The sequence below is a fragment of the Bombina bombina genome, chromosome 2 (genome assembly GCF_027579735.1).
Source record: "Bombina bombina isolate aBomBom1 chromosome 2, aBomBom1.pri, whole genome shotgun sequence".
Taxonomy (NCBI): Eukaryota; Metazoa; Chordata; class Amphibia; order Anura; family Bombinatoridae; genus Bombina; species Bombina bombina.
The window spans coordinates 273656667-273674335 of NC_069500.1; the positions used below are offsets into that span (position 1 = coordinate 273656667).

At 42.8% G+C, this 17669-nt stretch overlaps 1 protein-coding gene and 1 pseudogene across 4 annotated transcripts in view; both read right to left on the reverse strand.

The window, feature by feature from the left end:
• MCC (MCC regulator of WNT signaling pathway) overlaps positions 1–17669 on the reverse strand; it is a 1086108-nt gene that overhangs the window by 405686 nt on the left and 662753 nt on the right. The gene's annotated exons all lie outside the window — the stretch shown is intronic.
• On the reverse strand, positions 7340–7458 carry LOC128650890 (uncharacterized; annotated as a pseudogene).

The window sequence follows — 17669 nt, forward strand, 5'->3', positions numbered from 1 at the left end:
CTTGCCTCTTAAGTCAGGCAATCTAGATAATACCTCTGACAGGGTATTATTCATGAATGCAGCCATGTCTGGCAAGGTAATCGCTATGGGCGTCCCTGATGTAATTGGCGCCATATTAGCGTGCGTCCCCTGAGCGGGAGGCGAAGGGTCTGACACGTGGGGATAGTTAGTCGGCATAACTTCCCCCTCGACAGAACCCTCTGGTGATAATTCTTTTATAGATAAAGACTGATCTTTACTGTTTAAGGTGAAATCAATACATTTAGTACACATTCTCCTATGGGGCTCCACCATGGCTTTCAAACATAATGAACAAGTAGGTTCCTCTGTGTCAGACATGTTTAAACTGACTAGCAATGAGACTAGCAAGCTTGGAAAACACTTTAAAACAAGTTTACAAGCAATATAAAAAACGTTACTGCGCCTTTAAGAAACACAAATTTTCCCAAATTTTGAAATAACAGTGAAAAAATGCAGTTACACTAACGAAATTTTTACAGTGTATGTAACAAGTTAGCAGAGCATTGCACCCACTTGAAAATGGATGATTAACCCCTTAATACCAAAAACGGAATAACAAATGACAAAAACGTTTTTTAAACAGTCACAACAACTGCCACAGCTCTACTGTGGCTTTTTACCTCCCTCAATACGACTTTTGAAGCCTTTTGAGCCCTTCAGAGAAGTCCTGGATCATGCAGGAAGAAGCTGGATGTCTGTGTCTGTAATTTTTGCTGTGCAAAAAAACTCCAAAATAGGCCCCTCCCACTCATATTACAACAGTGGGAAGCCTCAGGGAACTGTTTCTAGGCAAAATTCAAGCCAGCCATGTGGAAAAAACTAGGCCCCAATAAGTTTTATCACCAAACATATGTAAAAAACGATTAAACATGCCAGCAAACGTTTTAAAATACACTTTTATAAGAGTATGTCTCTCTATTAATAAGCCTGATACCAGTCGCTATCACTGCATTTAAGGCTTTACTTATATTACTTCTGTATCAGCAGCATTTTCTAGCAAATTCCATTCCCTAGAAAAACAGAATTTATGTTTACCTGATAAATTACTTTCTCCAACGGTGTGTCCGGTCCACGGCGTCATCCTTACTTGTGGGATATTCTCCTCCCCAACAGGAAATGGCAAAGAGCCCAGCAAAGCTGGTCACATGATCCCTCCTAGGCTCCGCCTACCCCAGTCATTCGACCGACGTTAAGGAGGAATATTTGCATAGGAGAAACCATATGGTACCGTGGTGACTGTAGTTAAAGAAAATAAATTATCAGACCTGATTAAAAAAACCAGGGCGGGCCGTGGACCGGACACACCGTTGGAGAAAGTAATTTATCAGGTAAACATAAATTCTGTTTTCTCCAACATAGGTGTGTCCGGTCCACGGCGTCATCCTTACTTGTGGGAACCAATACCAAAGCTTTAGGACACGGATGAAGGGAGGGAGCAAATCAGGTCACCTAAATGGAAGGCACCACGGCTTGCAAAACCTTTCTCCCAAAAATAGCCTCAGAAGAAGCAAAAGTATCAAACTTGTAAAATTTGGTAAAAGTGTGCAGTGAAGACCAAGTCGCTGCCCTACATATCTGATCAACAGAAGCCTCGTTCTTGAAGGCCCATGTGGAAGCCACAGCCCTAGTGGAATGAGCTGTGATTCTTTCGGGAGGCTGCCGTCCGGCAGTCTCGTAAGCCAATCTGATGATGCTTTTAATCCAAAAAGAGAGAGAGGTAGAAGTTGCTTTTTGACCTCTCCTTTTACCAGAATAAACAACAAACAAGGAAGATGTTTGTCTAAAATCCTTTGTAGCATCTAAATAGAATTTTAGAGCGCGAACAACATCCAAATTGTGCAACAAACGTTCCTTCTTTGAAACTGGTTTCGGACACAGAGAAGGTACGATAATCTCCTGGTTAATGTTTTTGTTAGAAACAACTTTTGGAAGAAAACCAGGTTTAGTACGTAAAACCACCTTATCTGCATGGAACACCAGATAAGGAGGAGAACACTGCAGAGCAGATAATTCTGAAACTCTTCTAGCAGAAGAGATTGCAACCAAAAACAAAACTTTCCAAGATAATAACTTAATATCAACGGAATGTAAGGGTTCAAACGGAACCCCCTGAAGAACTGAAAGAACTAAATTGAGACTCCAAGGAGGAGTCAAAGGTTTGTAAACAGGCTTAATTCTAACCAGAGCCTGAACAAAGGCTTGAACATCTGGCACAGCTGCCAGCTTTTTGTGAAGTAACACAGACAAGGCAGAAATCTGTCCCTTCAGGGAACTTGCAGATAATCCTTTTTCCAATCCTTCTTGAAGGAAGGATAGAATCTTAGGAATCTTAACCTTGTCCCAAGGGAATCCTTTAGATTCACACCAACAGATATATTTTTTCCAAATTTTGTGGTAAATCTTTCTAGTTACAGGCTTTCTGGCCTGAACAAGAGTATCGATAACAGAATCTGAGAACCCTCGCTTCGATAAGATCAAGCGTTCAATCTCCAAGCAGTCAGCTGGAGTGAAACCAGGTTCGGATGTTCGAACGGACCCTGAACAAGAAGGTCTCGTCTCAAAGGTAGCTTCCAAGGTGGAGCCGATGACATATTCACCAGATCTGCATACCAAGTCCTGCGTGGCCACGCAGGAGCTATCAAGATCACCGACGCCCTCTCCTGATTGATCCTGGCTACCAGCCTGGGGATGAGAGGGAACGGCGGGAACACATAAGCTAGTTTGAAGGTCCAAGGTGCTACTAGTGCATCCACTAGAGCCGCCTTGGGATCCCTGGATCTGGACCCGTAGCAAGGAACTTTGAAGTTCTGACGAGAGGCCATCAGATCCATGTCTGGAATGCCCCACAGCTGAGTGACTTGGGCAAAGATTTCCGGATGGAGTTCCCACTCCCCCGGATGCAATGTCTGACGACTCAGAAAATCCGCTTCCCAATTTTCCACTCCTGGGATGTGGATAGCGGACAGGTGGCAGGAGTGAGACTCCGCCCATAGAATGATTTTGGTCACTTCTTCCATCGCTAGGGAACTCCTTGTTCCCCCCTGATGGTTGATGTACGCAACAGTTGTCATGTTGTCTGATTGAAACCGTATGAACTTGGCCCTCGCTAGCTGAGGCCAAGCCTTGAGAGCATTGAATATCGCTCTCAGTTCCAGAATATTTATCGGTAGAAGAGATTCTTCCCGAGACCAAAGACCCTGAGCTTTCAGGGATCCCCAGACCGCGCCCCAGCCCATCAGACTGGCGTCGGTCGTGACAATGACCCACTCTGGTCTGCGGAATGTCATCCCTTGTGACAGGTTGTCCAGGGACAGCCACCAACGGAGTGAGTCTCTGGTCCTCTGATTTACTTGTATCTTCGGAGACAAGTCTGTATAATCCCCATTCCACTGACTGAGCATGCACAGTTGTAATGGTCTTAGATAAATGCGCGCAAAAGGAACTATGTCCATAGCCGCTACCATCAACCCGATCACTTCCATGCACTGAGCTATGGAAGGAAGAGGAACGGAATGAAGTATCCGACAGGAGTCTAGAAGCTTTGATTTTCTGGCCTCTGTCAGAAATATCCTCATTTCTAAGGAGTCTATTATTGTTCCCAAGAAGGGAACCCTTGTTGACGGAGATAGAGAACTCTTTTCCACGTTCACTTTCCATCCGTGAGATCTGAGAAAGGCCAGGACGATGTCCGTGTGAGCCTTTGCTTGAGGAAGGGACGACGCTTGAATCAGAATGTCGTCCAAGTAAGGTACTACAGCAATGCCCCTTGGTCTTAGCACAGCTAGAAGGGACCCTAGTACCTTTGTGAAAATCCTTGGAGCAGTGGCTAATCCGAAAGGAAGCGCCACGAACTGGTAATGCTTGTCCAGGAATGCGAACCTTAGGAACCGATGATGTTCCTTGTGGATAGGAATATGTAGATACGCATCCTTTAAATCCACCGTGGTCATGAATTGACCTTCCTGGATGGAAGGAATAATAGTTCGAATGGTTTCCATCTTGAACGATGGAACCTTGAGAAACTTGTTTAAGATCTTGAGATCTAAGATTGGTCTGAACGTTCCCTCTTTTTTGGGAACTATGAACAGATTGGAGTAGAACCCCATCCCTTGTTCTCTTAATGGAACAGGATGAATCACTCCCATTTTTAACAGGTCTTCTACACAATGTAAGAATGCCTGTCTTTTTATGTGGTCTGAAGACAACTGAGACCTGTGGAACCTCCCCCTTGGGGGAAGTCCCTTGAATTCCAGAAGATAACCTTGGGAGACTATTTCTAGCGCCCAAGGATCCAGAACATCTCTTGCCCAAGCCTGAGCGAAGAGAGAGAGTCTGCCCCCCACCAGATCCGGTCCCGGATCGGGGGCCAACATTTCATGCAGTCTTGGTAGCAGTGGCAGGTTTCTTGGCCTGCTTTCCCTTGTTCCAACCTTGCATTGGTCTCCAAGCTGGCTTGGCTTGAGAAGTATTACCCTCTTGCTTAGAGGACGTAGCACCTCGGGCTGGTCCGTTTCTACGAAAGGGACGAAAATTAGGTTTATTTTTTGCCTTGAAAGGCCGATCCTGAGGAAGGGCGTGGCCCTTACCCCCAGTGATATCAGAGATAATCTCTTTCAAGTCAGGGCCAAACAGCGTTTTCCTCTTGAAAGGAATGTTAAGTAGCTTGTTCTTGGAAGACGCATCAGCCGACCAAGATTTCAACCAAAGCGCTCTGCGCGCCACAATAGCAAACCCAGAATTCTTAGCCGCTAACCTAGCCAATTGCAAAGTGGCGTCTAGGGTGAAAGAATTAGCCAATTTGAGAGCATTGATTCTGTCCATAATCTCCTCATAAGGAGGAGAATCACTATCGACCGCCTTTATCAGCTCATCGAACCAGAAACATGCGGCTGTAGCGACAGGGACAATGCATGCAATTGGTTGTAGAAGGTAACCCTGCTGAACAAACATCTTTTTAAGCAAACCTTCTAATTTTTTATCCATAGGATCTTTGAAAGCACAACTATCCTCTATGGGTATAGTGGTGCGTTTGTTTAAAGTGGAAACCGCTCCCTCGACCTTGGGGACTGTCTGCCATAAGTCCTTTCTGGGGTCGACCAAAGGAAACAATTTTTTAAATATGGGGGGAGGGACGAAAGGAATACCGGGCCTTTCCCATTCTTTATTAACAATGTCCGCCACCCGCTTGGGTATAGGAAAAGCTTCTGGGAGCCCCGGCACCTCTAGGAACTTGTCCATTTTACATAGCTTCTCTGGGATGACCAACTTGTCACAATCATCCAGAGTGGATAATACCTCCTTAAGCAGAATGCGGAGATGTTCCAACTTAAATTTAAATGCAATCACATCAGGTTCAGCCTGTTGAGAAATGTTCCCTGAATCAGTAATTTCTCCCTCAGACAAAACCTCCCTGGCCCCATCAGACTGGGTTAGGGGCCCTTCAGAGATATTAGTATCAGCGTTGCCATGCTCTTCAGTATCTAAAACAGAGCAGCCGCGCTTACGCTGACAAGTGTTCATTTGGGCTAAAATGTTTTTGACAGAATTATCCATTACAGCCGTTAATTGTTGCATAGTAAGGAGTATTGGCGCGCTAGATGTACTAGGGGCCTCCTGAGTGGGCAAGACTCGTGTAGACGAAGGAGGGAATGATGCAGTACCATGCTTACTCCCCTCACTTGAGGAATCATCTTGGGCATCATTGTCATTATCACATAAATCACATTTATTTAAATGAATAGGAATTCTGGCTTCCCCACATTCAGAACACAGTCTATCTGGTAGTTCAGACATGTTAAACAGGCATAAACTTGATAACAAAGTACAAAAAACGTTTTAAAATAAAACCGTTACTGTCACTTTAAATTTTAAACTGAACACACTTTAATACTGCAATTGCGAAAAAACATGAAGGAATTGTACAAAATTCACCAAATTTTCACCACAGTGTCTTAAAGCCTTAAAAGTATTGCTATTGGAAGCTTTAACCCTTAAAATAACGGAACCGGAGCCGTTTTAAACTTTAACCCCTTTACAGTCCCTGGTATCTGCTTTGCTGAGACCCAACCAAGCCCAAAGGGGAATACGATACCAAATGACGCCTTCAGAAAGTCTTTTCTAAGTATCAGAGCTCCACACACATGCGACTGCATGCCATGCCTCTCAAAAACAAGTGCGCCACACCGGCGCGAAAATGAGGCTCTGCTTATGCTTTGGGAAAGCCCCTAAGGAATAAGGTGTCTAATACAGTGCCTGCCGATATTCTTATATCAAAATACCCAGATAAAATGATTCCTCAAGGCTAAATATGTGTTAATAATGAATCGATTTAGCCCAGAAAAGTCTACAGTCTTAATAAGCCCTTGTGAAGCCCTTATTTATGATCGTAATAAACATGGCTTACCGGATCCCATAGGGAAAATGACAGCTTCCAGCATTACATCGTCTTGTTAGAATGTGTCATACCTCAAGCAGCAAGAGACTGCATACTGTTCCCCCAACTGAAGTTAGTAGCTCTCAACAGTCCTGTGTGGAACAGCCATGGATTTTAGTTACGGTTGCTAAAATCATTTTCCTCATACAAACAGAAATCTTCATCTCTTTTCTGTTTCTGAGTAAATAGTACATACCAGCACTATTTCAAAATAACAAACTCTTGATTGAATAATAAAAACTACAGTTAAACACTAAAAAACTCTAAGCCATCTCCGTGGAGATGTTGCCTGTACAACGGCAAAGAGAATGACTGGGGTAGGCGGAGCCTAGGAGGGATCATGTGACCAGCTTTGCTGGGCTCTTTGCCATTTCCTGTTGGGGAGGAGAATATCCCACAAGTAAGGATGACGCCGTGGACCGGACACACCTATGTTGGAGAAAATAATTTAACTGCACATACCTTATTGCAGGAAAACCAGCATGCTATTCCCCCTCTGAAGTTACCTCACTCCTCAGAATATGTGAGAACAGCAAAAGGATCTTAGTTACTTCTGCTAAGATCATAGAAAACGCAGGCAGATTCTTCTTCTAAATACTGCCTGAGATAAACAGTACACTCCGGTACCATTTAAAAATAACAAACTTTTGATTGAAGAAATAAACTAAGTATAAAACACCACAGTCCTCTTACGACCTCCATCTTAGTTGAGAGTTGCAAGAGAATGACTGGGTATGGCAGTGAGGGGAGGAGCTGTGTGGCAGCTCTGCTGTGGGTGATCCTCTTGCAACTTCCTGTTGGGAAGGAGAATATCCCACAAGTAATGGATGATCTGTGGACTGGATACACTTAACAAGAGAAAAGAACAGCTGTTGCCACTGCCAAAGCCTACCGCACCTTATGTTCCCAGGTGGTCTCCCATCCAGGTACTGACCAGGGCTGGCCCTGCTTAACTTCCGAGATCAGATGGGATCGGGTGCATTCAAGGCAGTGTGGCGAGAGGATTAGTAGTGCCCTGGGGAACTGCTTGTGTAATCTGAGATGATTGCAGAGAACGCTCCTCGCGGGGCAGAGAACCCTCAGAGGTAGACGGCTCAGTCGTACTAAATACTTTATTCTTTTTGGAAATAGCAATATTGTCAAAGCATTTGGAACAGAGTTGCGTAGGTGATTCGACAGGAACCTCCTCACAATATACACATTTAATGGGTTTATATAAAGAGGGAGTATCCTCTAAAATATCAGAGTCCTCCATAGCTTGCGCCTTTATTACGGACTTCATAAAAAATAAATGGCATCTTTATATCTCCAATGGCCGGGGCACTCACCACCTCCTATGACCCGGACTACAAGAAACAGCGTTCGTCTACTCCGAACGCAGGTCGAGAAAGAGGAAGTTGTAGGCCACACCCGGGCACATGGAGTGCCATGCAGGACCGCCCCTGCACCAAGAGAAGTACACGCCAAAAAGCTTGCCTCAATCTCTCACTAATGAACTGTGTTCTACACTGACAGAGCCTCATCTCACACAAATGCAGTAGTAAAAACAATAAACTATATTATCAATAATAATATCCCCCCTGTTCAACAGCCCCCTTCCAAGGGTATTACCTTAGATTCTATAAAGATAAAAGGAGCCACACTGTGACCCTGTCTCCATGCGTAATCAAATATATATATATATATATATATATATATATATTGTCCAGATAGAGGACAGCACAATCTTACACCAATTCAGCTGCCAAGGTGCACTGCAAACCAATTTGTATCCTCTCCAAGAACACAGGCACTCACTGGTCTTGTAAAAAGTAATCCTTTAATCAATCCGTTAAAACGATTATAATACCATGACGTTTCGGCACACCATTGCGCCTTTATCAAATGTGACAAAAATATTAAAAGCTTCATATCAAACTTACCCCAAACCACCACCTAAATACTATTGGAGTACATCACATGCCGCCAGTTCTCCGTGTGTGAAATCGGCGTCTGACGTCATCAGGGAGCGCTAAGCTGTGCGCCCTGTGAGATCGTAGAGCCGGCGTTGCCATGGCAACATGTAAACAATACACGGTTTCTCGGCGGCTATGTTATAATCCAATATATTAATGTATTTGTATATTGAGTGTGACGCCTCATACGCATGATAATAGAGATCTCCATACTTATTGCTTAAGGGGGCAAAATACCCCAAATTACTACACTAATGAGCAAAAAGATCTATATATCGGCGCAACACTCAAGACAAATAACAATAAAAACAAAGTGCATAAAAAACAAAGTGCATTAAAAGGAGCATCTATACAACATTGTATCTATATCACAATAAGTAAAAAGACCTGTAGAGCATTTGATGTCATAAAGACAGTAAACAGTGTCAGTTTACATATAAGGTGAAGTACTAGCTTACAGTCATGCCTACTAGCAATATGGTAGAAACATAGGAACAATATGTGAGAACCGTATTTTTATCCTATTATGAGACCCATATACAGCTGCAGGAAGGATATGTATACTCTGATTATATTACAAGAACAGATGTTATCTAGTAGAAGGGGCTAAAGTCCAGCGAGGTATTAAGGCCATATGGAGAGATGGTATTCAGCCTGTAGATCCACTTGGTTTTGCATTGTAGTAAAAGATTCCCTCTATCACCTCCTCTCGGGAGTGGGGGTACATGGTCTATAAGCATTGTGCGTAGACTGGAAACCGCATGTTTATGTTGAATGCAATGCCTAGCTACTGGTTGTTCCGATTCACCAGTGCGTAGGGCCTCGCGTATCGCACATCGGTGGTTTGCCATGCGTTCGCGGAAAGTTGTTACAGTTTTGCCGATATAGACACTGGAGCATGGGCAAATGATCATGTATATTACATATATGCTGGTGCATGTAAGGCGATGCCTAATATCGAATCTTTAGTTGCTGTGAGGGTGCTGAAAGGAATTACCCCTAAGCATACCATTGCAGGTCACACATCCAGAACAGGGAAAACAGCCCATCTTCGTGGGTTTAAGCCAGGTATCCTTTTTGTAATTTCTTATCGGATCTGATTTAACCAGTATATCCCTTAGGTTATTTTGCAGCAACCCTTCCAAATGGTAGTGTGGGATCACTGCCTACCACTGGCCAATGTCTCCGGACCGCCTCAGTGAGGTGTCTCGAATCTGGTGTATATGTAGTGACCATGTTGATCTGCTCAGGGTCTGACTTTGTTGTCCTTTGCCTCTTTCCCAGCTTAGTAGGATCCATGAGGTCATCCCGTGCCTTCTTGACCATCTCTTTAGTATAGCCTCTCTCCACTAATTTTGCATCCATTTCTTCCAGCTGTTGATGTAGCATAGGTAACTCACTATTGTTCCTAATGACACAAGTGAGTTGGGAGGTGACAATCCCTTTCTTTTGATGCAGAGGGTGAAAGCCCCTCGCATCCAACAAGGAATTACGGTCGGTTGGTTTAGTGTAAAGAGAGGATCTTTTTGCTCATTAGTGTAGTAATTTAGGGTATTTTGCCCCCTTAAGCAATAAGTATGGAGATCTCTATTATCATGCGTATGAAGCGTCACACTCAATATACAAATACATTAATATATTGGATTATAACATAGCCGCCGAGAAACCGTGTATTATTTACATGTTGCCATGGCAACGCCGGCTCTACGATCTCACAGGGCGCACAGCTTAGCGCTCCCTGATGACGTCAGACGCCGATTTCACACACGAAGAACTGGCGGCATGTGATGTACTCCAATAGTATTTAGGTGGTGGTTTGGGGTAAGTTTGATATGAAGCTTTTAATATTTTTGTCACATTTGATAAAGGCACAATGGTGTGCCGAAACGTCATGGTATTATAATTGTTTTAACGGATTGATTAAAGGATTACTTTTTACAAGACCAGTGAGTGCCTGTGTTCTTGGAGAGGATATATATATATATATATATATATATATATATATATATATATCTATATCTATATATATATATATATATATATATATATATATATATATATATATATATATAAATATATATATATATATATAAATAAAAATGAAACTATTTTACCAGAATCAACGCCGTGGATCAAGAACACAGCCCTTCAAGTGTGACAGGGTAGTAGCATCGCTCCTGACATGGACTTGAGAGAACACTTAAAACTCCAGTCCCATTTCGAAGAGTACTACCCTCCATAAGAGACTACTCCGAATCTTCTGACACTTCTCTGCCAACCTCCTGTGACGAAAGGCAAAGAATGACTGGGGGATGAGGGAAGTGGGGGAGGTAGTTAAGCCTTTGGCTGGGGTGTCTTTGCCTTCTCCTGGTGGCCAGGTTCTTAATTCCCACAAGTAATGAATGAAGCAGTGGACTCTCCTCCCATTAAGGTAGGGATACCACAGGCTAAATTAGCTTTTTCAAATGCCAATAAAAAGTTTAAGGAGCTATTTGTAAATAATTTAACACACAATAAAATGGATTATTGGGAACAAATTAAAGGAGAGAACATTTTTGGGTAACTGTCCCTTTAAGTTGGAAGGTGAGACAACTGATTATCATAATGTAAAAACACTGGCTTACAAAGGATGAGCCATATATATGTTACTGGCAGTGTGTTCAAAAAATAAAAAAATAGTACTAAATGTCAATTATTAACATTTGGAACACAAAGGGCTTGCAATGCTGCCCCTGCCCGCGCACAGCCAATCACATGCGAGCAGGAACCGTCAATCTCCCTGGTCAGACGAACCTGTGGAGATTGAAATTCTCCACCTAAGAGGTGAAGAAGAGGGTAGGAAGCAGCGGTCTGATGACCACTGTTTCATAACTACGGACTGCAGGTTCTTTTGTGAGAACCTACAGTCGAAGAGCAGGAGAAGGCTTGATAAAACGAGCCTAAAGTGTTGGTTTCAATGACATTCCTGTGAGAGCCAGCAACTCCTAAGACAAACACCTGAAACTGCTAATGAATAATGTCGTCCCCACTGGAACCTCAAGCACTCATCACTGTGCAGAACAGTGAAAAAGCTACTTACAGAACGGCTGTGGCACTTTTATGAGGAAGAATTAGTAACTATTTTAACCTAATATATAACCTTTTAGGATGTTTAAGTTTCCTATAAATAATGCTTCCTTATAATAATAATATTTTTTATATCTACGGGTCTCTACTGTACCTTTATATGAAATGCAGACTAAGAGAGAAAAAAATCTTGCACTGCATTAGTTTCATTATAGCTTTTCCATGCTCTGGTCTGAGAAATAACTATACTTGATTACTATATACACCCACAGAAGTGTGCTAAGTGCTCAAGATAAAACAGCGAACTGTTGGCATCGCTATATTATGTTAATGGAACGAGTCATACACAAACATTAATAAAAGCAGTGCTTGTTTTACAGAATAAATTGTAGGGAACAGCAGCCAAAACAAAAACATAAAAATAACAGAGTACTGTAGTGCACAATAATACCTTATAATAAAGCTCTGTACAATCTTAAAAATTTAAGTCAAAACCAGTACTAAAGGTAAAATAATATATAAAGGTACAAATCCCCAAATCGGAAATTCCAAAATCCAAACTTATTCTGAAAGCTAAACTTTTTAAAGCAATAATTGTTTTTAAATTAAATTATAAAAAATTACTATATTTTCCCATCTGTAAGTCACAATGTTCTCTGCCTCTGTCTTTGGTTTGATTTTTTTGTTCTAAAATGCAAATATTCTATATTTATTTAAAACAACAAATATTACTTTTCCAACTACAGTACAAATGATATAAAACTACCTTTCGGTTGCATGTATAAGCTGTATAATGACAAGTAAATACTGCCTAAATGGCATATGGTACTGTTGTTTACAATTGGTCCCATCCCCTCTCCAAACTGACCCATTTTACAGATACAAATACAGGTGGCCCTCGTTTTACAACGGTTCAATTTACACCGTTTCAGAATAACAACATTTTTTCCCAGTCATGTGACTGCTATTGAAAAGCATTGAGAAGCAGTGCATTTATTAAAATAGCCAGTAGGTGAAGCTGTCCGCTTGTGTTGCAGTAAAGCCAAGCAAGATGAAATTAATCAGTTTAACCAGACCTGATCTATCGAGCAGATTTCAAAGGAACAAGAGCTTCCTGTCAATTAATCAGTCCAGATTGGAATGCATAGGAAGAACTATTTTCAGAAACATGCAAGTGAAGTCTGTGTGTGGTTATTTTATTAGGTTTATAATGCTGTTTAGCAAATGTTTTAGTTAATTTAACTTAGTTTAATTATATATTCTGTGTTGTGTGATTATTTTATTAGGTTTATAATGCTGTTTAGCATTTAAAGTCTTCATTTCAAAGCTTTAAAAATAATGTATTAGGTGCTACTTATGACAATTTTGAGAGGGGCCAGCAACCTATCTCCCTCACTTCCCATTGACTTACATTATAAACTGGGTTTCAATTTACAATGGTTTCGATTTACAACCATTCCTTCTGGAACCTAACCCCGGCGTAAACTGAGGGCTACCTGTATTAAAATAAAAAAAAATTAAAAAAAAAACCTTTTCCGGTCCCAAGCAGTTTGGATAAAGAGTTTTCTAGCTACATACCATAACCAACCAATAGGCAATGAAATAGCATTTCAAATGAGTCACAAATTTATTTCCAACTCCTGTCCAGTCACATACAGTCGTATGCAAAAGTTTAGGCACCCCTGACAATTTCCATGATTTTCATTTATAAATAATTGGGTGTTTTGATCAGCAATTTCATTTTGATCTATCAAATAACTGAAGGACACAGTAATATTTCAGTAGTGAAATGAGGTTTATTGGATTAACAGAAAAACAGAATTTATGTTTACCTGATAAATTTCTTTCTCCTACGGTGTGTCCGGTCCACGGCTTCATCCTTACTTGTGGGAATATTCTCTTCCCTAACAGGAAATGGCAAAGAGAGCACAGCAAAAGCTGCCCATATAGCTCCCCCTCTTGCTCCGCCCCCCCCCCCCCCCGTCATTCGACTGACTGTTAGGAGAAAAAAGGAGAAACTATAGGGTGCCGTGGTGACTGTAGTGTACAGAAACAAAAATTTTTAAACCTGACTAAAACCCAGGGCGGGCCGTGGACCGGACACACCGTAGGAGAAAGAAATTTATCAGGTAAACATAAATTCTGTTTTCTCCTACATTGGTGTGTCCGGTCCACGGCTTCATCCTTACTTGTGGGAACCAATACCAAAGCTTTAGGACACGGATGAAGGGAGGGAACAAGTCACGTAACCTAAACGGAAGGCACCACAGATTGCAACACCTTTCTCCCAAAAACAGCCTCCGAAGAAGCATAAGTATCGAATTTGTAAAATTTGGCAAAAGTATGCAGAGAAGACCAAGTCGCTGCCTTACAGATCTGATCAACAGAAGCCTCGTTCTTGAAGGCCCATGTGGAAGCCACAGCTCTAGTAGAGTGAGCTGTAATTCGTTCAGGAGGCTGCCGTCCGGCAGTCTCATAAGCCAATCGGATGATGCTTTTCAGCCAAAAAGAAAGAGAGGTAGCAGTAGCTTTCTGCCCTCTCCTCTTACCAGAATAAACGACAAACAAAGATGATGTTTGTCTGAAATCCTTTGTTGCTTCTAAACAGAATTTTAAAGCACGGACCACATCTAGGTTGTGTAACAAACGTTCCTTATTAGAAACTGGATTCTCACATAGAGAAGGAACAACTATTTCCGGGTTAATATTCCTGTTGGAAACTACTTTTGGAAGAAAACCAGGTTTGGTACGTAAAACTACCTTATCTGCATGAAATACCAGATAGGGAGAAGTACACTGCAAAGCAGATAATTCAGAAACTCTTCTGGCAGAAGAAATAGCAACTAAAAACAGAACTTTCCAAGATAGTAACTTAATATCTATGGAATGCAAAGGTTCAAATGGAACCCCTTGAAGAACTGAAAGAACTAAGTTTAGACTCCATGGAGGAGTCATAGGTCTGTAAACAGGCTTGATTCTGACTAACGCCTGTACAAACGCTTGTACATCTGGCACGGCTGCCAGACGTTTGTGCAACAAGACAGACAGAGCAGATATCTGTCCCTTTAGAGAACTAGCTGACAGACCTTTCTCCAAGCCCTCTTGGAGAAAGGAAAGAATCCTAGGAATTTTGATTTTACTCCAAGAAAAACCCTTGGATTCGCACCAACGGATATATTTGTGCCATATCTTATGGTAAATCTTCCTAGTCACAGGCTTTTTGGCTTGAACCAGAGTATCTATAACTGAATCTGAAAACCCATGCTTAGATGGAATCAAGCGTTCAATTTCCAAGCAGTCAGTTGCAGAGAGACTAGATTTGGATGTTCAAATGGACCTTGTACTAGAAGATCCTGTCTCAAAGGTAGCTTCCATGGTGGAGCCGATGACATATTCACCAGGTCTGCATACCAAGTCCTGCGTGGCCACGCAGGAGCTATTAGGATCACCGAGGCCTTCTCCTGTTTGATCCTGGCTACCAGCCTGGAAAGGAGATGGAACGGTGGAAACACATAAGCTAGATTGAACGACCAAGGCGCCACTAATGCATCCACTAGTGTCGCCCTGGGATCCCTGGATCTGGACCCGTATCGAGGAACTTTGAAGTTCTGACGAGACGCCATCAGATCCATATCCGGAGTGCCCCATAGTTGAGATAACTGGGCAAAGACCTCCGGGTGGAGTTCCCACTCCCCCGGATGGAAAGTCTGACGACTCAAATAATCCGCCTCCCAGTTGTCTACTGCTGGGATGTGGATTGCAGATAGGTGGCAGGAGTGATCCTCCACCCATTTGATGATCTTGGATACCTCTGTCATCGCCAAGGAACTCTTTGTTCCCCCCTGATGATTGATGTACGCTACAGTCGTCATGTTGTCCGACTGAAATCTTATGAATCTGGCCTTCGCTAGGTGAGGCCAGGCCAGGAGCGCATTGAATATCGCTCTCAGTTCCAAAATGTTTATCGGGAGAAGGGACTCTTCCCGAGACCATAGACAGTGAGCTTTCAGGGAGTCCCAGACCGCGCCCCAGCCTAAGAGACTGGCGTCGGTCGTGACGATGACCCACTCTGGTCTGCGGAAACTCATTCCCTGAGACAGGTGATCCTGAGTCAACCACCAGCGGAGCGAGTCTCTGGTTACCTGGTCTACTTGAATCTGGGGAGACAAGTCTGCATAATCCCCATTCCACTGTTTGAGCATGTACAGTTGCAATGGTCTTAGATGAATTTGAGCAAAAGGAACCACGTCCATTGCTGCAACCATTAGTCCTATTACCTCCATGCACTGAGCTATGGAAGGCTGAGGAATAGATTGAAGAACTTGACAAGCGTTTAGAAGTTTTAATTTTCTGACCTCTGTCAGAAAGATCTTCATTTCTACAGAATCTATTATTGTTCCCAGAAAGGGAACCCTTGTAGACGGGGACAGGGAACTCTTTTCTACATTCACCTTCCACCCGTGAGACCTAAGAAAGGCTAATACAATGTCTGTATGAGCCCTTGATCTGGAAAGGGACGACGCTTGGATTAGGATGTCGTCTAAGTAAGGTGCCACCGCAATGCCCCTCGGTCTTAGAACCGCTAGTAGGGACCCTAGCACCTTTGTGAAAATTCTGGGAGCAGTGGCTAAACCGAACGGAAGAGCCACGAACTGGTAATGTTTGTCCAGAAAGGCGAACCTTAGGAACTGATGATGATCTTTGTGGATAGGAATATGTAGGTACGCATCCTTTAAGTCCACGGTAGTCATGTATTGACCCTCCTGGATTGTTGGTAAAATCGTTCGAATGGTTTCCATTTTGAATGATGGAACTCTGAAGAATTTGTTTAGAATTTTTAAATCCAGAATTGGCCTGAAAGTTCCCTCTTTTTTGGGAACTACAAACAGGTTTGAGTAAAACCCCAGACCTTGTTCCGCTGTTGGAACTGGGTGTATCACTCCCATCTTTAATAGGTCTCCTACGCAATGTAAGAATGCCTGTCTCTTTATCTGGTCTGAAGATAAGCGAGACATGTGGAACCTTCCCCTTGGAGGAAGTTCCTTGAACTCTAGAAGATACCCCTGAGAGACTATTTCTAGTGCCCAGGGATCCGGAACATCTCTTGCCCAAGCCTGAGTAAAGAGAGAGAGTCTGTCCCCTACTAGATCCGGTCCCGGATCGGGGGCTACCCCTTCATGCTGTCTTGGTAGCAGCAGCAGGCTTCTTGGCCTGTTTACCCTTGTTCCAGCCTTGCATTGGTTTCCATGCTGGTTTAGGCTGGGAAGCGTTACCCTCCTGTCTAGAGGCTGCAGAGTTAGGAGACGGTCCGTTCTTGAAATTGCGAAAGGAACGAAAATTAGATTTGTTCTTAGCCTTGAAAGGCCTATCCTGTGGGAGGGCATGGCCCTTTCCCCCAGTGATGTCTGAAATAATCCCCTTCAATTCTGGCCCGAAAAGGGTCTTACCTTTGAAAGGAATATTAAGCAGTTTTGTCTTGGACGACACATCCGCCGACCAAGATTTTAGCCAAAGCGCTCTGCGCGCCACTATTGCAAAACCTGAATTTTTTGCCGCTAATTTAGCCAATTGAAAAGCGGCATCTAAAATAAAGGAATTAGCCAACTTTAGTACGTGAATTCTGTCCATGACTTCCTCATATGGAGTCTCCTTATGGAGCGAATTTTCTAGTTCCTCGAACCAAAAAGACGCCGCCATTGTGACAGGAATAATGCACGAAATTGGTTGGAGAAGGAAACCTTGCTGAACAAATATCTTTTTAAGCAATCCTTCCAATTTTTTATCCATAGGATCTTTGAAAGCACAACTGTCCTCAATGGGAATAGTCGTGCGCTTGGCCAACGTAGAAACTGCCCCCTCAACCTTAGGGACTGTTTGCCATGCGTCCCTTCTGGGGTCGACAATGGGGAACATTTTCTTAAATATAGGAGGTGGGACAAAAGGTATACCTGGCTTCTTCCACTCCTTGGTCACTATGTCCGCCACCCTCTTGGGTATCGGAAAGGCATCAGCGTGCACAGGGACCTCTAGGAATTTGTCCATTTTGCACAATTTCTCTGGAATCACCAAAAAAATCACAATCATCAAGAGTAGTTAGCACCTCCTTAAGCAGGGCGCGGAGATGTTCTAACTTAAATTTAAATGCCACAATATCAGGTTCTGCCTGCTGAGAAACTTTTCCTGAATCAGAAATT